Source organism: Triticum urartu, chromosome 1A (assembly GCF_056163025.1).
Source record: "Triticum urartu cultivar PI428250 chromosome 1A, HENAU_Tu73, whole genome shotgun sequence".
Taxonomy (NCBI): domain Eukaryota; kingdom Viridiplantae; phylum Streptophyta; class Magnoliopsida; order Poales; family Poaceae; genus Triticum; species Triticum urartu.
In genome coordinates, this window is record NC_141873.1 from 156,418,536 (window position 1) to 156,439,749 (window position 21,214).

The following is a 21,214-nucleotide window of genomic DNA, read 5'->3' on the forward strand; positions in this document are numbered from 1 at the left end:
CTGAAAGGCTTCAATACGTTCAGAGGCTTCAAAGGTTTTCGCTTGCTGGACAAACAGGAACTGGCTTCGGGAGAATTTATGTGATGCTGTAAGAATTCTGCAAATGAATGCAGACTATGAGAACCAAGGGATTCTCCCACGGACATGTACCTGTGACAGCATTAAGGTGCGAGGGAAGGGGAAGAGGTCATATGCATTCTCAGAAGATTTTGAAGATAAATCAGTTTAGAAGACATTGACCTCATCGTGCGAAGACATTCACTCATAGATAAGGAGTTGGTTCCAGATTTGTACGAATCCACGGATCAGTACAAGTGAGGAATCTAACTACTTTGTGAAGCATAAGTGAATATACTAGGCATGTTATGAGATGCAGTATGAAAGAGATCCAACTTGTGTGAATAGAAACTGCTTGTGGTAGAAAGTGATAAAGCTATAGGATCAAAGAGGCCGTAAAAAGGAGGTTTTATTTACCACACGAAGAACTGCTAGACGGAGTGGAAGAGGAGGCCGAGCAGTTCGATCGTCCGTGCCCTAACTTGGCGACGGAGGACACCTACGGCGACAGCGGAGAAGACGATGTCTGCGATCGACGTGAAGACGGCGTCGAAGAGGTTGCGGCAGTGAAGCGCTTCGTCGCCGGCGTCGTCAAGGGCTAGTGGTGGCGCTAGGGTTCGTGCGAGAGTGGAAGAAGAGATAATGACCACTGTGAGGTGTGTATTTATAGGTACAGGGGCGGCACTGCGTTATTACACAGGTGCCCCTGGCGATTCGCATCTGAGGAACACGTGGCCATCATGCAGCATATTGGGGTTTGTTCCACATCCCACGCACGCCTGGATTGTCGGGTGGTCGTTCCCACTTCTCCGGGTTTCAGGTGGAGGAATGAGCATTGAAAATGGACTTAATGGTTGTCTCTGTATCTTCTGCTGACAAGGACGCAGAGAAGACATTCGACAGTTTCAATAGAATGCATATGATTTGGAGAGATAGAGTTTGAGATAGAAAGCATAGAGAGGTTAGGGTCCGATCACATTCACTTAGTTCAAAAGATTCAACAAGAAGACATAGCTATAAGTGAATGTTGTAGAGGACAGAACACTAGTATATATATATATATCTATATAATCAACATAGTGAAGATAATCATGAAGATATGTTGAGATTGAAGCCAAAACCAAATGTGAAGACATAGAAAATGTAACGCCATGAGTGAAACACTTCAAACAGAACATTTGGTGGTGGCGCTACCCACCGTATAGGAAGTATTAGACCCAGACACGGCGCACAATTATCGTGGCGCTCCGAAGTCAAATTCCACATTAATGTATTCACACTTAGAATGTATGTCTTCATTGATTGAAGATATACTTTACTTCATGTGTTGCACATCTAAGTCATCAATATGCATAAGTGTTAGGATGTGTGCCTGATCACAGGACATTTGAGGATTCCAGGATATTTAGCTCACACCGTAACTTGCAAAATCTCTTCTCATCCAAGGGCTTGGTGAAGATATCTGCCAATTGCTCTTCAGTGTTGACGTGTATGATATCATTATCTTCCTTCACAACATGATCTCTGAGAAAGTGATGACGAATTTCAATGTGCTTTGTCTTCGAGTGCTGAACTGGGTTGTTGGCAATCTTGATGGCGCTTTCGTTGTCGCAGTAGAGTGGCACTTGCTTCAGATGAATGCCATAGTCCTTGAGTGTTTGCTTCATCCACAGAAGCTGAGCGCAGCAAGATCCAGCAGCAATGTATTCAGATTCAACAGTGGAGAGAGATACACAGTTCCGCTTCTTTGAAGACCAACATACAAGTGATCGTCCCAGAAAGTGACATGTGCCTGATGTAGACTTGCGATCCACTTTGTCACCAGCATAATCAGCATCCGAGAATCCAACCAGATCAAACTCTGAGCCCTTTGGATACCATAATCCTAGAGTTGGGGTGTGAGCCCAATATCAAAGAATTCGCTTCACAGCTAAGTGATGCGACTCCTTTGGTGTCGCTTGGAATCGAGCACACATGCAAACACTAAGCATAATATCTGGCCTAGATGCACATAGATAAAGCAAAGAACCAATCATGGAGCGATATACCTTTTGATCGAACTCTTTACCATTGTCGTCGGGACCCAGATGATGCTTGGCTGGCATTGGCGTCGTGAAGCCTTTGCAGTCTTGCATACCGAACTTCTTCAGACAATCTTTGAGATACTTCTCTTGAGATATGAAGATGCCGTTGCGTTGCTGTCGTATTTGGAGACCGAGGAAGAACTTCAGCTCTCCCATCATGGACATCTGATATTGCTCTTGCATCATATATCCAAACTCTTCACTGTACTTCTGATTGGTGCAGCTGAAGATAATGTCATCCACATATATTTGGCACACAAACAGTTCACCATCATATGTCTTCGTGAAGAGAGTGGGGTCTAGGGAACCAGGTATGAAGCCTTTGCTCTTCAGGAAGTATTTGAGTGTGTCATACCAGGCCCGTGGGGCTTGTTTGAGGCCATGCAGTGCCTTGTTGAGCTTGTATACCATGTCAGGATGTTTTGGATCTTCAAAGCCAGGCGGTTGTGCAACATACACTTCTTCTTCAATCTTGCCATTGAGAAAGGTGCTCTTCACATCCATTTGATATAGAAGTATGTTGTGATGATTGGCATAGGCCAGCAGTATGCGTATGGCTTCAAGTCTAGCCACAGGAGCAAATGTTTCATCGAAGTCAATGCCTTCCACTTGAGTATATCCTTGAGCAACGAGACGAGCTTTGTTTCTGACAACTTGACCATGCTCATCTTGCTTGTTGCGGTATATCCATTTGGTGCCTATTATGTTGTGCTTCCGAGGATCAGGACGCTTAACCAGTTCCCATACATTATTCAGCTCAAACTGTTGAAGCTCTTCTTGCATAGCTTGAATCCATTCAGGTTCCATGAAGGCTTCTTCAACTTTCTTGGGTTCTGTTATTGAGACGAATGCGAAGTGCCCACAGAAATTTGCCAGCTGAGTTGCCCTTGATCGAGTGAGCGGACCGGGTGCATTGATGCTGTCAATTATTCTCTTAATCTGCACTTCATTGGCAACACGAGGATGTACAGGGCGAAGGTTTTGCTCTTGCTGATCATTGTCATTGTTAGTGGGATTGTCTTCAGGCTGAGCATTGTCTTCAGGTTGATCAGGTGCGGAGATGATAAGTTCCTCTTCAGGTTGAGCTTCAGAGAGTATGATTTCTCCGGTTCCCATAAGCTTGATTAATTCGCTGGATGGAACTTCATCTAGCATATTTGGAAGGTGCTCTCTTTGTGAACCGTTAGTCTCATCAAACCGCACATCCACTGTTTCAACCACTTTATAATGAAAGAGATTGAAGACTTTGTAGGAGTGCGAATCCTTTCCATATCCAAGCATAAAACCCTCATGTGCTTTTGGTGCAAATTTTGAAGTGTGATGTGGATCCTTGATCCAGCACCTAGCACCAAATACTCTAAAGTAACTGACATTTGGCTTCTTGCCAGTAAGGAGCTCATAAGATGTCTTGTTCAGAAGCTTGTGAAGATAAACACGATTGATAGTATGGCATGCAGTATCAATGGCTTCAGGCCAGAATTTTCTTGGAGTCTTGTATTCATCAAGCATCGTTCGAGCCATCTCAATGAGTGTTCTGTTCTTGCGTTCGACGACGCCATTCTGCTGTGGGTGTATGGGGCTGAGAATTCATGTGTGATGCCCAAGGTATCAAGATATGTATCAAGGCTAGTGTTCTTGAATTCAGTGCCATTGTCACTTCTGATGTGCTTTATCTTGGCGCCATAATTGTTCATTGCTCGATTGGCGAAGCGTCTGAAGACATCCTGCACTTCAGTCTTGTAGAGGATTATGTGCACCCAAGTATATCTAGAATAATCATCAACAATAAAAAAGCCATAGAGGCAAGCAGTAGTAGTAAGAGTTGAGTAATGAGTGGGACCGAAAAGATCCATGTGGAGCAGTTCGAAGGGTCGAGTGGTTGTCATGATTGTCTTCGAGGGATGTTTGGCCCTCGTCATCTTCCCTGCTTCACAGGCACCGCATAAGTGATCTTTCTTGAACTTGACGCCCTCGATGCCTATGACATGCTTCTTCTTTGCAAGGGCGTGGAGGTTCCTCATGCCAGCATGCCCTAGCCTCCGATGCCAGAGCCAGCATTCTGAAGCCTGAAAGGGCATTTCCCTACTTTATGTTTTGGATGATGATGACAACCCTTTGTGGTCTAAACGTGTGCTATATGTTTCAGGTTCTCGATGCTTAGGCTTACATCGGATTGCTATTACCTCTCGAAGGAAAAGATCGAAGATGTGTCCTCTACGTTTTTATTTTCTTTGGTCGTAGAGTACCCGTACTATCAAGAGGGAATCCTCATTAGGAAGCTCTGGGGGAATCAGTTCACGTACACTTTTCTCACCCTCTCTTTGCCTTCCTCAGGTGTGTGTGAGAGAGGGAGTTTTCCTTGCCCCTTCCCCTCTTTCCTGCTCACTGTTTCTGCCCAGCGGTTGTACCGCTCTCTGGAGCGGTTGTACCGCTGGGTCTTGTAGCTCACCAGCTTTTGCTCGAGCGGTTGTACCGCTGCCTCCGGGCGGTGGTACCGCCACCATGCTCTGCAACAGCTAGGGCGGTGGTTCCGTCCATGTACCGCTCAAGTACCACTCTCGCCTCTGGTTTGATGTTGTTCTTGGGCGGTAGTGGCCCGGTTGGTCCGGTCGTTCCACGATGACCGGTACCACCGGTGGTCTGAGCGGTTCTTCCGCTCAGAACTTAGCCGCCCAAGAGCTCAAGGCCATGCGGTTGTTCTGGCCAGGCACCGCCCAAGTACCGGTCAAGCTCCTGTTTTGATGCGGTGGTTGTGCGGTAGCCAGGCGGTTAGTCCGGTTATCTTTCTTAGCCGGTACTACCGCCCGCCTGTCTAGTTGTACCGCTTGGTAGGGTTCTGTTGTTACACCGTGAGTCCCGGTTGTATCGGGACGAGGACCGGTTACCGCTGCAGTGCAAAAACGCAGTAACGGTTGGAATTGTGGGGAGACTACTTAAGGGGGCTTCTCCCACCTACCACTCCCACCTTTGACCTCTCTCACTCCACCATTGATGCCCTTCAAGCTCTCTTGCCCGATCTCTCTCTCTATCCACTCAAACTTGTTGATTTGCTAGGGATTGAAGGAGGAGACCTAGATCTACACTTCCACCAAAGGATATTTGGTTCCCAGATACTTTCTTGTGTGGATTTTTTTACTCTTGGGTGTTTGAGCACCCTATACGGTTGAGGTCACCTCGGAGCCATTTTCCATTGTGGTGAAGCTTCATGGTTTTGTTGGGAGCCTCCAATTAAGTTGTGGAGAGAGCCCCAACCTTGTTTGTAAAGGTTCAGTAGCCGCCTTCAAGGGCACCATTAGTGGAATCACGGCATCTCGCATTGTGTGAGGGCGTGAGGAGAATACGGTGGCCCTAGTGGCTTCTTGGGGAGCATTGTGCCTCCACACCGCTCCAACGGAGACGTACTTCCTCTCAAAGGGAAGGAACTTCGGCAACACATCCTCGTCTCCACCGTCTCCACTCTTGGTTATCTCGTGTCTTAATTTAAGCAAGCTTACTTGTTTCATATCTCTTGCTTGCTTGTGTACCTATCCTCGTTGCATCATATAGGTTGCTCACCTAGTTGCATTTCTAGACAACCTATTTTGATGCAAAGTTTAACTTGTTAAAGAAAAGCTAAAAATTGTTAGTTGCCTATTCACCCACCCCCCTCTAGTCAACCATATCGATCCTTTCAATTGGTATCAGAGCCTCATCTCTTTATTAAGGACTTTACCGTCCAAAGAGTATGGTTGATACCGTAGACGGTGTGGAGGAACACTCCGGTGTGAATCCGATCTCGTCTACGGGAGATGGAGGAACTTCGGTCTCTTGTGAGGAGTTCAATGTGGCCTTGGAGACATTGAAAACCTCCATGACGACCGAAGTCGAAAGCATGTTTACTAAATTTCTTGAGGGGCTTAAACTATCCACCGCACCGTTGAAAGTGGGTGATCCCACCAACAAGGTGACGGATGCTATCCCCGACAAGGGGGAAGCTAGTAGTGAAAAGGCTCCTTCTTCTAGTGGCAAGAATGGCACCGGCATCTTTGCCCATGTGGAACCACCACTTGTTTATGTTGGACCGGTTCCTTCCACTCATTTGAATCATGCCGGTCCTCCCCCTAAGATTGTGAAAAATGAGGATTTTGATTCTTGGGTTTACCGCTTTAAACGTCATTTAAATCATGTGAACACTAACCTTTGGAGAATCATTGAAGAAGGTTTATATCCACATGATCCAAGCAACTTCACTCCTCGAGAAGCCGCGGACAATCAATTCAATGAGTATGCTCTCTTCATCATTCAAGATGCTATTCCACCCGAAGACCTACCTCATCTTCGTCCTTTCGCCTGGGCCAAAGATGCATGGCATTGTGTCGTGTCTCTCTACCGGGGAAGCGCAAGCATTCAACGCTCCAACTATGAAGTGGTACAAGATGAGGCCGATGAGTTTGCAATGAAGGAAGATGAAGAACCTCGTGAGCTCTATCGGAGAGTAACCAAACTCGCGGTCTCACTACGAGATCACGGGAGCAAGGACACGGATGACAATTGGATCAAGTGCAAATTCCTCAAGGCAATGATGCCCTATCACAAGGCCATGTCCTCCGTCATTCGTCAAAGACCGGACTTCCACACTTTGACCACAAGCGAAGTGTTGGATGAGTTTGTGGCCATGAACATTTTGGACAAGACCGCCGACAATGCGGTGCTCCGTTCTCAACGGGCAAAGAAGCCTAACCTTGCATTGAAGGCCAAGCTCATAGTGGAAGACGAAGAAGAGGAAGAAGAGGAAGCAACCCCGAAGATACGAAGTATGCATATCATGAACACATGGCACTTGCTTCAAGGCAATTTTGGAGCAAGAAAAACTCAAGGCCAAGCTTTAGCTAAAACAACTCGAGTGGTACAAGGGGCAAGCAACGTGTAAGGACTTGCTACAATTGCGGCAACGTGAGTCATTTCGTTGCGGAATGCCCGTATGAGAAGAGGGAAGACAATGGTGGCAAACTCATCCGAAAGGACAAGGCCAAGTCGTTCCCCAACAAGAACAACTTCACCAAGAAGACTCATCCCAAGGCCTTGGTTGTGCAAGAAGAGTACAATGAGGACGATGACGATGATGAAGATGATGAGTCGGTTGCCATAGCCTCCGTTGCCATTGCAACAACGTCACGGGTGTCTCTCTTCGACTCACCCAATGAGAGCATCACCGCCAAGTGCCTCATGGCTAAAGCCACCAAGAAGGTAACCTCCAACATCAAAACTACCATCATTAATCATCCTTCCCCAACGGATAGCATTAATGAATTTGAGGGAGCTAATGTGGAGGCTAACGAGTTTGAGGCCTTTATGGGCAAACTCAAGGGAAAATCCAAGAAGCACTTTATTGCTCTCTTGGAACAACTTGGTGAGGCCAATGACATGATCGAGGCTCACGAAGACACCATCTCTAAGATGGAAGGACATAGTCATGACTATGCCGATGAGATTTCAGATCTTTCCAATGCTCTTGAGGAAGAGTGTGGTCTTCGTTTGGCTCTTGAGGAGTCACACAACGTAGATCATGCTAAGTTAGAGAAAGATTATGATCATGCCCTCGTTGTTTCTCGTGTGCTAAATTCCGAGAAGGCCAAACTCGGGGTTGATCTTGCTAGACTCAAAGAGGAGTTTGATATACTTGACAAGGCCCACAAGGCCTTGAAGGGTATTCACGCTAGTCTCAAGGAGTCTCATGATCAACTCCAAGTGAAGCTAACTAAGGAGAAAGCAACTTTTCCTCATATGGTTTTAATTGATAATGCAAGTGCTACTAACCCGTGTTGTGAGCATATACATCTTGTTGAGGAAAATGCTAAGTTGAAGGAGCAACTTGAGAGAGGTCTTGCGACTTGCATACAAGGCAAGAAGAACCTCAACGATCTCTTGACCAACCAAAAGGGAGGTGTGGCCAAGGAAGGGGTTGGGTACGTCCCCGACTCCAAGAACAAGAAGAAGAATGACAAGACCAAACGGCCTCCTCCTCTCATGCAAACCTTTGTGAGGGAGGGAGAGAGTGCCCCCGAGGAGAAGAAGAAGAATAATGTCAAGAAGGGCAATGTCATCCCTCCCAACAAAGCCGGCGATTCTAATCCTTCTTATGTGTTATGTCGTGCTAGTGATGGGCATGTTTATGCCAAATTTGTTGGTTCTCTTCATGAATACATTGAATGGTCTATTTGGGTTCCTAAGACCCTTGTTACTAACATCAAAGGACCCATTACAAAATGGGTACCTAAAACCAAGCATTGATCTCTTGTAGGTGTTTGCTTCCGGTGGTGGATCATGGTTACTTGATAGCGGAGCTACAAATCATATGACCGGAAGCAAGGACTTGGTGGTGGACGTGCACAAGGTTCCATCTATGCCCACCAATGTCGAGTGGGGTGACGCCTCATCTTCTAAGGTATTGGGACTTGGCGAGGTGGTCATCTCTCATGATCTCACGATCGAGAAGGTCATTCTTGTTGAGTCCCTTGCATACAATTTACTTTCCGTTCGTCAACTTGCAATCATGGGCTTTGCCACTTTCTTTGATATCAATACCGTGGCCCTCTTGTGGAGCAAGACTCTTAAAGTAGCCTTTGTTGGGCATGTCGAGAATGGTCTATATGTGATTAACTTCTCTGAGCGACCCACTAAGACCGCGACATGCACTTGTGACCTTTGAGACCTTCGGCAACACATCCTCGTCTCCACCGTCTTACACAAGCAACCTCGTCTCAAAGGGAAGGAACTTCGGCAACACATCCTCGTCTCCACCGTCTCCACTCTTGGTTATCTCGTGCCTTTATTTAAGCAAGCTTACTTGTTTCATATCTCTTGCTTGCTTGTGTACCTATCCTCGTTGCATCATATAGGTTGCTCACCTAGTTGCATTTCTAGACAACCTATTTTGATGCAAAGTTTAACTTGTTAAAGAAAAGCTAAAAATTGTTAGTTGCCTATTACCCCCCCCCCCTCTAGTCAACCATATCGATCCTTTCAAAGCCTTTGCTAGAAGACATACGGCAAGCTGTGGTCCTGCCGAAAAATCTACCACGTACAAATCATCTTTCCGATACCCTTCAAACACTAGAGACTTGTCAGATTCCATTAGTACAAGGTAGCGATATTTTCCAAATATTACGATCATGTTCAAATCGCAAAGCATTGAGACAGACATTAAGTTGAAGCCAAGGGATTCAACAAGCATGACTTTATCCATGTGTTGATCCTTTGAGATTGCAACTCTACCTAGACCCAATACCTTACTTTTACCAGTGTCAGCAAATGTGATGTGACTCTTGTCGGATGGACGTAAGGTTGAGTCCATAAGAAGGCTTCGTTTGCCAGTCATGTGGTTGGTACACCCACTATCAATAATCCATTCTGAAGACGCTGGTGTCGTACCCTACAGTGCAGTTAGGGGGATAGGCTTCACGAAGAGAATTGTGAAGCAAAAACATTTGATGAACCAGTGGGTTATGAAAGCTTAGATCCAGATTAGGACTGATAGGGAGAGTAGCAAGCGATTCAGGAACGAAGTACGTAGTAAGACCATTCGGGCATTTGATCTTGCGCCCTACAAGATGTTTAAGGTCCCCAGCAATAGCGTCAGACGATTTTGGTTTTCTGCTGGTGACCTTTCCCTGCAAAAGAGAGTTAAGCTTTCTTAGCCACCCACATCTTCAAGGGTGGCTTAGAAGCAATAAGTCTAAGTGCAGCGTTTGAGAACTTTGGCTTTGGAGCCCTAGCAAAAAGTCTTGCAGGCGGACAATAGTACTCATAAGAATACGCAGAATAGTTCTTGGTCTTATGAACATGGCGGTTTGATGAACCGCGCTCATATTCATAGGCCTGAGTATGGTTTCCCTGCAAAACATTTGCGTTAGTGCGACTCAGGTGAGTCCTCTGTCTGTATGAAGCCTTTGGACCGTATGAAGCATGTGGTCTGAGATTTGTCTTCTTCACGTGTGGTGTCATGATGACATTCACATGAAGATTCTCCAGACACTTTTTCGGAACCCAGATCTTCTTCATAGGCAGTCCATTCCTGCAGTTAGTACCAATGTACCTGGCAAACACTTCACCATTCTGATTCTTAAACAGTTTATAGTTTGCATCAAAGGATTCATCAATGACAATGGGGTTTGCCCAAGTGAAGCCAGATAGATTGGATAGATCTGCTGAGGATTCCTTTGCAGCAACCCATGTGGTTTTGGGGTACTGCTCAGGTTTCCAGTAAGAGCCATCAGCATTCATTTTCCTTACGAACCCAACACCCTCTTTCCTCGGGTTTCGGTTCAAGATCTGCTTTTTGAGGACATCACACAGTGTCTGATGCCCTTTAAGACTTTTGTACATCCCTGTTTCAAGCAATGTCTTCAACCTAGCATTCTCATCAGCAATAGCAGTGGAATCCTCAGCAGAGGGGTTAGTTCCCACATCAACAGTTGAAGATATTGCAACAGTAGCAGCAGTAGAACATTCAGCAATAGTAGTAGCATTATCACGCTCAATGCACTTAAGACATGGTGGTTCAAATCCTTCCTGAGAGGAACTGATCTGTTTGGAGCGAAGTGACTCATTTTCCTTTTGAAGATCTTCATGAGCCGCTCTCAATTTCTCAAGATCTTGCTTCCTTTGTTGATAATCATAGGAAAGCTTTTCATGAGTTGTTTAGAGCGTTTCATGACGACTTTCAAGTTCCTCATACTTAACGTGAATATTTTTTATGTCTTCAATTAAGGACTCAGAACGAGTCATTTCAGCGCCTAACAGATCATCGCTTTTGTCTAACCGTTTTTGAATATGTTCCATGGCTTTTTGTTGTTCGGTTGCAATTTTAGCAAGTGTTTTGTAGCTGGGTTTTGAACCACAATCAGAGTCATCGTCACTAGATGTTTGATAGTGAGTAGTGCGTGTGTTTACCTTGGCATCGCGTGCCATGAAGCGGTAGGTAGGAGCGGAGTGGTCCTTGTCATTTGCATCGGTGCCGGTGATGAAGTCATTGTCTTCAGTGTTGAAGATGGACTTGGCAACGTATGCTGTAGCCAGACTTGCGACGCCAGAATCGGACTCCTCCTTAGACTCCACCTCCGCTTCCTCAGAAGCAGACTCCTCTTCTGAATCCATTTCCTTGCCAACAAACACACGTGCCTTGCTAGATGAGCTCTTCTTGTGTGATGAAGACTTTGAAGAAGACTTTGAGTATTTCTTCTTCTTCTTGTCGTCAGAGTCATATTCCTTGCTCTTCTTCTTCTTTTTGTTCTCATTGTCCCACTGCGGACACTCAGAGATGAAGTGTCCAGGTTTCTTGCACTTGTGACATGTTTTCTTCTTGTAGTCATGAGCAGAAGCTTCATCATTCCTTGAGCTTGATCGGGAAGACTTTCTGAAGCCTTTCTTCTTGGTGAATTTTTGGAACTTCTTCACAAGCATAGCAAGTTCCCTTCCAATGTCTTCAGGATCATCAGAACTGCTGTCAGATTCTTCTTCAGATGAGGAGACAGCTTTTGCCTTCAAGGCACGAGTTAGCCCATAGTTTGGACCGTAGATATCTCTTTTCTCAGAAAGCTGAAACTCATGTGTGTTGAGCCTCTCAAGTATGTCAGACGGATCGAGTGTCTTGAAATCAGGACGTTCTTGAATCATCAGGGCTAGGGTGTCAAATGAACTATCAAGTGATCTCAGTAGTGTCTTGACAACTTCATGCTTGGTGATCTCAGTAGCGCCAAGGGCTTGAAGCTCATTCATGATGTCAGTGAGTCGATCAAATGCGAGCTGGACATTCTCATTGTCATTTCTCTTGAAGCGGTTGAAGAGGTTGCGAAGGACACTGATTCTCTGATCTCTCTGGGTTGAGACGCCTTCATTGACTTTGGAGAGCCAGTCCCAGACTAGCTTAGATGTTTCCAAAGCACTCATGTGGCCATACTGTCCTTTGGTCAGATAACCACAGATGATATTCTTGGCAGTAGAGTCCAGTTGAACAAACTTCTTGATGTCAGCAGCAGTGACACCTTCTCCAGCCTTGGGAACGCCGTTCTTGACGACATACCATAGGTCGACGTCAATGGCTTCAAGATGCATGCGCATCTTATTCTTCCAGTAGGGATATTCAGTTCCATCGAAGACGGGGCATGCAGCGGAGACTTTGATTATCCCTGCAGTTGACATAGCTAAAACTCCAGGTGTTTAAACCGAATCACACAGAACAAGGGAGTACCTCGCTCTGATACCAATTGAAAGTGCGTTATATCGACTAGAGGGGGGGTGAATAGGCGATTTTTATGAAAGTCTTCAAAACGTGGAAGTTATGAAGACAAACGATAGAAATAAACCTATTACCCTGCAGCGGAAGGTAGACTACACTAGGAAAGCCATAGTCAAGTATTCAATAGAGTGAAAGCACAATGACTAATAGCAGCAATGTAGTAAGGATCAGGTAGGAAGATATTATGAAGCCAAACAGAACACACAGTCACTCAGTGAAGATAAAAGATAGTGCAATCATACAATGACTTCACAAGGAGTAACAGTACGTAAAGAGAAGGGAGGGATGAAACCAGTGACTCGTTGAAGACAATGATGTGTTGGACCAGTTCTAGTTGCTGTGACAACTGTACGTCTGGTTAGGGCGGCTAGGTATTTAAACCTGAGGACACACAGTCCCGGACACCCAGTCCTGAACACGCAGCTCAGGACACCTAGTCCTCACCGTATTCCCCTTGAGCTAATGTCACACAGACCTCGCCCAATCACTCTGGTAAGTCTTCAAGGTAGACTCCCAAACCTTCACAGACTTCATTCACCGGCAATCCACAATGTCTCTTGGATGCTCAGAACGCGATGCCTAACCGGCTGGAGGATTCACAGTCCTCAAGTGTAATAAGTCTTCAGATCACACCGACAAGAAGACTTAAGTGATGCCTAATTCTCTTTGGCTCTGGGTGGTTAGGGCTTTATCCTCGCAAGGAATTCTCTCTCAAAAGCTTCAAGGTGGGTTGCTCTCAAACGACAAAAGTCGTATACTAACTCTGAGCAGCCAACCATTTTTGGTTGTAGGGGGTGGGCTATTTATAGCCATCAGGCAACCCGACCTGATTTGTCCGAAATGACCCTGGGTCACTAAGGAACTGACACGTGTTCCAACGGTCAGATTTCAAACTCACATGGCAACTTTACTTGGGCTACAAGCAAAGCTAACTTGTCCGACTCTGGACAAGATTCGCTCTCATAGTCTTCACTCGAAGACATAGGTTTTGGTTAAGCATCACTTCAGTCATTCTGAATGGTTCTCTTGGACCCCACTTAACAGTAAGGTGGATCCTATGACTCAACAAAGAAGAAGAAAAAGAACTACGAAAGATCTAAGTCTTCGAGCTCCATAAGCTTCACACGATGTCTTCTCTTGTCATAGTCTTCAATGTGAATGTCTTCATATACCACCTTTGACATCAATGTCTTCATACATTTTTAGGGGTCATCTCTGGTAGGAAAACCGAATCAATGAGGGACTTCTACCTGTGTTATCCTGCAATTCTCACAAACACATTAGTCCCTCAACTAGGTTTGTCGTCAATACTCCAAAACCAACTAGGGGTGGCACTAGATGCACTTACACTATTCTAATTGGAGATGATGGGTGGCTTTCGCATCACATATCTATATCTATACCCCTATATATATTATATTTTTATATAGTGCACGGATAACTTTAACTTTGAAAGATGGTCGTTGAATGAGGCCAATCCGATGGTGCAGAGCTGGCAAATTTGAGGACTACTAGTCGTTGGATATCATCTAGATTGCACCAGATTTTGCCACATGTACAATCTAGAAGACTCTATGGTTGAACTTAAGAATAATGCACAAAGCTCAAAACACAAGCACTTCTTCTTTGTTCTAGAATCTTATGTATTAGAATTTCCCAAATGTTTTTCTACATGATTTGTTTTTACTTTATGCCTTACAACGCACAATTCCATGAATCTTAAAATAGATTAGCTTTCTTATAAAAACTAGATGATTTTGAATGAAATGAACTAAAAGAATTCAACGAACATCTGCATCATGCATATATGACTCAAAGCTTACATGCTATAATGTGGTATTTATTCATAATTTGGTTGCCAAATCTCATGTGTGCAATGCACGTGTACCTTACTAGTCTAAATGGTGTCTGTGTGTGTTGTGTGTGTTAAACACATTGTACGTAGTATATCATACTAGTCTAAATTGTCTTTTGGGGGTACACGTTAAGCTTGTTCTCCCGAAATTTCAAGCCGCACCTTGTTATGCCGAAATTTCAAGCTAGTGTCCCTGTCTATCGTGCTGCGAAACTCCCGCCTCTTCAACCCGCTCCTTGCTACCCCAGAATATTTCAGATAAATCTTTGTCTCATTGTGCTCCGACAACTCCCTCCATCTCAACACGCGCCTTGCTATTCCAAAATTACAATGCGCGCGAAAACTCCCACCTCCCGTGAAATCCCGACACGCGAAATGCCCGTGATACCCCTAAACCGAAAGAACCACCTCAAATCGATGGGGGTACTTTCATAACTTACCCCACATTTTCGGACAAGTGCGTCCCTAAGCCATGGTTCCCACTCCCATCCCATCCACCCACCCATTCGTACAATGAGGCCGGGAAAACCCGCGAAGCCCCACACCCTCCTCCATCCGCCACCCAGTCGGAGCCTCTTCCCCAATGACGTCATCCACAACAACACCTCGACGTCCCTCATCCATCGTACCGGATGAGGATCCGTCGTCGATCTGGTCGTCCCGCCGGTTCAGCCACCCCGTCGTCCACCTCCAATGAGCTACCCCGACGTTCCCCTCGTCTTTCGTGCCACCTCCATTCCCACATCGCGGTCTTCACCTGCACCACCGGAAGAGCATCATCATCACTGTTTCCTCGGATGAAGCTGCGGCCTAATCGGCGCCACCAAAGAGGTTGTACACTAATCGCCGCATTTTCTTCTTGATTCGATCTCATGGTGCTGCCGGCGCTCGGTCCTGAGCCGACACGGCGCGGCTCCATCCATGGCGGCATCGCCGGCCACTTCCTCCATGGCGTCGCTCCCTCGGCGGTGACGTCCACATCAGTAGGAGCTGCTTTTGCTTTAGCTCTCGCTCACGCTGCTGCTCTGCTCTTGCTCTCGGTCCCCTGCCTTGTCTGCTCTTGCTCTTGCTCGCGCTGCTGCTCTCGCTCTTGCTCTTGCTTGCGATGTTGCTCCGATTTAGCTACACTTTAGTCGACTAAATCAACTTTTGGGTCAGTTGATTTTCAGGGGGGCTCGCCGGAGTTAAGGAAGAACCAGCCGCAGTGGGAAGGGGGCTCGCCGGAGAGGTACCCCCACTATCTATCTTAGGGTTCAGGGTGGGGGCAGTGGTCGCCGGCGGTGGTAGGGCGGTGGCGTGGGGATCGCCGGAGAAAAAGCTCGGCACGGGGGGGCCTAGAGGGATGGCCGGGGCGGCGGAGGACCGGCGGTGGGGAGTGTTTTCGGGGCGGGCGGGGCGGCGCACCGCCAGCTGCGGGTGGCTGTTTTGCCTGTGGTGGCTGGCGGCTCAAGGGGGTGGAGGTTGAAGATGAACTACAAGCCCTTGATTTCGTATTGAACGGCTGCAAAATCGACTGACCAAAGATGAAAAAGTCAGTCGACTGACGTGTAGCCTCACCTCTAGTGCGTTCAGTTTCGACAGTAAAATTCAATTTCGACAGTCAAGTTCAGTTTCGACAGTTAAATTCAGTTTCGACAATTAAATTCAGTTTCGACAGTTAAGTTCAGAGATGAGCGGCAGATGTATTTTACATCTAGCACTTTGTGGTTATGTATTTTACATCATCTATTGGAGATGCTATTAGAATTCCACTTAGGTTAACGTTGTCTCTCTTGTCCTGCTTCAGCCTCGGCGTCGTACAACTCACCGGAGCTGCTCCAACGATGAAACCCTCCATCACAGCGGAGCAGTACCTCGGGCTCCATCTCCAGACACCTAAGATCTTCTTCCCCTCCTCCGACAGCCAAGTCAGCCGGAGCATCCTCACCGTCCAACCCAATCAACCTGAGATCCACATGGCTTCGCCAAAGAGGTTGTACACTTGTTGCATATCTTTTTTACTCTACATGTTATATATATTGTCCACTGAGCACACGGAGTAACAGGAAATACGATTATTTTATCCTACTATATGACAAGCAGTGAGGTACCATGCAACTTAGCTATCCGTGATGGACTCTCTTGAACGCCATCATTATTTATCTCTGCACGTTTGAGTTGTGCACTTGTCGATGGCCCTGGGAGTTGAGCTAGTAGGGCAGTGGCATGGGTCCAAAGTAATAGAAGTAGCACAAAAACATTTTTTTTAGTGTAGGCTTTTCCTTGCTCAAGACTGCCTACTAGAATCGCCAATGCTTGAAAGGAAAAGTGAATAAAAAACATAGGAATTGGAAAGTTTCGTATGGTACTACTTTTCATGAATTTGGTGCAAAGTAATGGAGCAAAGGAAAACTGTAGGATTTGTTCCATTAGTGTCTCCTTGAAAGAAAAACCGTAGGAATTTTAATTTCCACTTGTCTCCTTTTCAAATTCCTATTCATGAAGAACAAGACTAAGAGATAGTAGCATAATAGCATTATAACCGTACATTTTCTTGTGGTTTGACTTAATCTCACCATGCTTCTTTGCATCCTGTGATCTTCCAATTCTTGTGAACCAAACACCCAGATTGGCAGAAATCCTATGTTTTTAAATTCTCTGTTTTGCACGTGCATTCCTATCCTATTATTTTCTATTTCCTATCCCTGCATTGTTTGAATACTCAAATTCAAACAAGCCCTTACACAATTACTTTTGTTACAGATATCTGTTAAAGAAAACCTTGTGTGGTTTGTCCTGCTCCTGCGGTGTTGTGTTCCACCCCAGCTCGAAAGGGTTCATCGCAGCAGGGATCCGCTCTCTAGACTGTCTTTCGCCGCCTCAGATCTTCTTCCCCACCGCCGACAGCCACGACAACTGTATTACCATCATCAACTGAGCAGATGACCTTGAGGACTACACGGGTCCGCAAGAGAGGTCGCACTCTTCTGTGTCTGCTTACGTTATGTATCACTTAATATGATGACATGCTACTTTATCATCGTGTTCACCTATTAGACTCCGAGGCAGGTCCAAACTTATGCTGAAACTTGAGTTTTTAAATGGTTGTGGGGTACATATTGGGGAAGCAATTAGTACTATCTGTCTACTATCTGGTTAATCTCAGGTGTCTACTATGAGTTTCATGTTGGGTGCAAACAAACATTAAAGGAGCCATTATCTGTATTTTTTAACTAAAGCTATTATCTGCCTGCTATCGTTGGTTTTGGGTCTATCCACAGTTTGTTACCATCACTCTGGATTTGTGCATGCACTCCCTACATAATCTCACTATATTTTATTCCTATGCATGTCAGTTATTGTACACAATGGAACTGAACATGTAGAGCAAAAGAGATGAGCCTTGCGTGGCAATAAAATTTGATGCAGACGTCACTCCATGGTGGGCACAAAGGCAGCCCCCCCTCCACCAATTTCGGATCGTAATCAAGAGGAAGATAACTGTTCTGAGGGGGATTCAGAAGAAGAAGACCACTCCTATTTACCCCATGAGGTCTTCGCTCTAACTTGGCATGCTGATGTTGGTAATATCATGCATATGGTGCCTTGCATTGCTTACTGTATACATCAAAGATGTCATCTGCTTAGTTTAGACATGCTTTGTGTCAATGCCATCTGTTTAGTTTCTTTATCGTATATGTGAATCATGCAATGCCATCTTGTTTAGCCAGGCATCATATATGCGAATTTTGCAATGCCACCCTGGTTAGCCAGTCATCTTATATGTGAATTATATCATGACATCATTTTTTATTACGTGTTAAATTTGTCAACAATTTTAGTACATTCAATTACTCTTCCTGTGCATCAGCCATTCGGCACGGTCATGGAAAAATCTGGAGTGGAAACAAGGTCTTTAGAGCAGACAATGCTATCTGACGAAGTGCATGTCTTGATGGTTACAGATAGCTCCTCAGAGGAGGATTCAGAGACAGATGACCAGTCCTATCCCCCCCCCCGAGGTGCGTGCTCTAACTTGGCAGGGTTATGTTGCTCATATCGTGCGTATGGTATCTTGCATTGCTATGTCATTTGCTTAGTTTAGATATGCTTTGGGTGAATGCCACCTGTTTAGTGTCTAATTACCATATATGTGAATTATGCAATGTCATCTTGTTGCAAAACATTATATACATGAATTATGCAATGATATCTTGTTGCAAGGCATTATATATGTGAATTATGCAATGTCATGTTGTTTAGCCAAGCGTCATATATGTGAATTATATCATGTCGTCCTTTTTTGTATTTCTCATTGCTTTTGTCGACAATGTTTGTATATTCAACTGCTCTTCCTGTGCATCAGCCATTTGAATTGGTGTTGGAGAAATCTGGAGTGAAAACAAGATCTTCAGAGCAGACAATGCTACCTGCTGAAGCAGATATCTTGCTGGTTACAGATAGCTCTTCAGAGGAGGATTCAGAGGCAGATGACCAGTCCTATTATCCCCCTGAGGTGTATGCTCAAACTTGGCAGGGTTATATTACTCATATCACGCATATGTTGTATTGCAATGCTTAGATTTTACATCATATACACGATATTGAATGCCATCTCCTTAGTTGACACATCATATATGCGATTGCCCTCTGCTCACTTCCTTAGTATATAAATCATATATTTGCATTATATCATGCCATGATGTTTACATAGACAGCATGTATCTGAATTATGGCATGCCAACCCATTTTCTAAAGACATAATATAGTTATATCATCTCAACCTGTTCACATAGTCATCATATTTTGAATTATGTCATTCTATCCGTGAATTATATCATGCCATCATGTTTCCATCGACGGCATGTTTGTGTTTTATGGCATGCCAACCACTTTAATAGACACATCGTATAGTTATATCATGTCATCCTGTTTACATAGTCATCATATTTTGAAGTATGTCATTCTATCCTGTTTAGTTAGCCATCATACATGTGAAATTGTGTCATGCTATCCTGTTTAATTAGCCATCATATATGTGAAATTATGTCCTGCTATTATGTTTGGTTAGACAACATAAATGTGAATTATTTCATGCCCTGTTTTCTTCCCTACTATCCATTGCACCTGTCTACCTTACAATGTCTGTACATTCAATTACTTTTCTTGTTTATCAGCCATTTCAATTGGAGGGGGTGATGGCAGTATTTGTGGGAGTAAAAACACGGTCTTCAGAAAAGATCATGCTACCTGTTGATGGAGATAGAACCACGGTTGTACTTGCCCAAGAACCAGCCCCACCACACATAACCCAGACTCACGCAGATTGTACCCCTACCCAGTTGGACAGAGAACCAGCTACACCCCTTCTAACCCCAACCCCAGCAGATAGTAACCCAGTTCCCGTTGACACAGCACCGTCTCCACCACAGTGCACCCAAACATGAGCAGTTAGTAAGGCAACTGCAGTGCCCAAAGCATGAGGACCACCACTCCGAACCTCAAGTCAATGCTTAAAGCAGAAGAAGAATTGTTCTCAGGTCAGCTTCGGTAGCTATGGTTCATACTACTTTGCTCTTGCATCACTATATTTACTCATACCAACTAATTTCAAATTTGAAGGATGCAATTGAAACTCCAATGGCGCAACAGGTATGTTTTAAACCTGTTTCTTTAATGTGTTTGCTGTTGTAACTTGCTCTATGTTGATTTCAGTTTCAATTAAATAAACAGTTATGTTCTCATGCCATGCACATTACAAGTGTTGTTATTGCTGTGTAGTTTCCCACACTTATATTCTGTCTATGCTGCTTTGTCTTAAATAGATATAATTCGAACTGTATCTATCTTGATTTGGCAACATAAACTAGAATGATATAGACCATACAGTGACCATACTACATAGATATATGTTTGTTTCATGTTGTTATCATGTCCACCTTACTACTGAACTGGTTTGCCAAAATGAGTTTCATATACTACATTGTAAACATGTGATGTGTTTGTTTGTTTCTCTTTTAGAACGCGGATAAAATATTGGAGAAGAGTACCCCGTTATGCAATGGTAAAGGAAGTAATGCAGATAAGGTTCAAGATAGTGAGACATCCCTGTTGGTCTCCAAGAAAGCTGATAAAAACTATATTGAAGACACTAAGATAACCAAAGTCATGTCTTGATGTAGTGTTCGAGTTACTGGCTACTACTGCTGGCACCAGCTCTTCGAACTCGCTGCCTGAATTAGTTCGGCTTCTTGAGTCTCAACTTCAAGTTGAAAGACATCGATCAGATGTTATGCGACAGGAAGCCGAAGGACTGAGGAAGTCCCTGCAGAATTCAGATGCATACTTTCTGGTGCAACAGCAAGTGCTGGAGGATTTAAGCGCCAAACAAGAGAAAATTAATAAGCTTGCTAAGCATCTTGCCAGCATTATGGGTACCCAGGATATTGTTTCTTGAGCTCTTCTGAACTGGTTTCAGTTCTGGACGTGTTTTGCCACGGCGTTTATATGCTGCTTTGTTCCCTATATTTGCACTGGTGGCGAACTTTGATGCCCAGTGGATGTAATATGTGTAATAGTCGTGATAGCCTAGCATAAGTTGCTTGCTTATTTATTTCCTTATTGTCTTGTTTATTTGTTTTCTTGTAGTTAGTGCAGTTCTTTTTCCGCGGTTTGCTAGTGGCCGCAATAACCTATTTTTTAAAACTAGGCCACAATAACCATGGGCTACATATTTACTGTAGTTAACATGGGCCTCCTACGGGCCATAGAAACAATGTGCCTTCTAAGGGTCGTAGAAACAATGGGCCTTCTACGACGTAGAAACAATGGGTCTTATACGGGCCGTAGACACAATGGGCCTTCTACGGGTCGTATCATCAATGGGCCTTCTACGGGACGTATGATCGATTGGACAAACATGGGCCAATAACAGACCACATTATTACTGTAAATGGGCTAGAG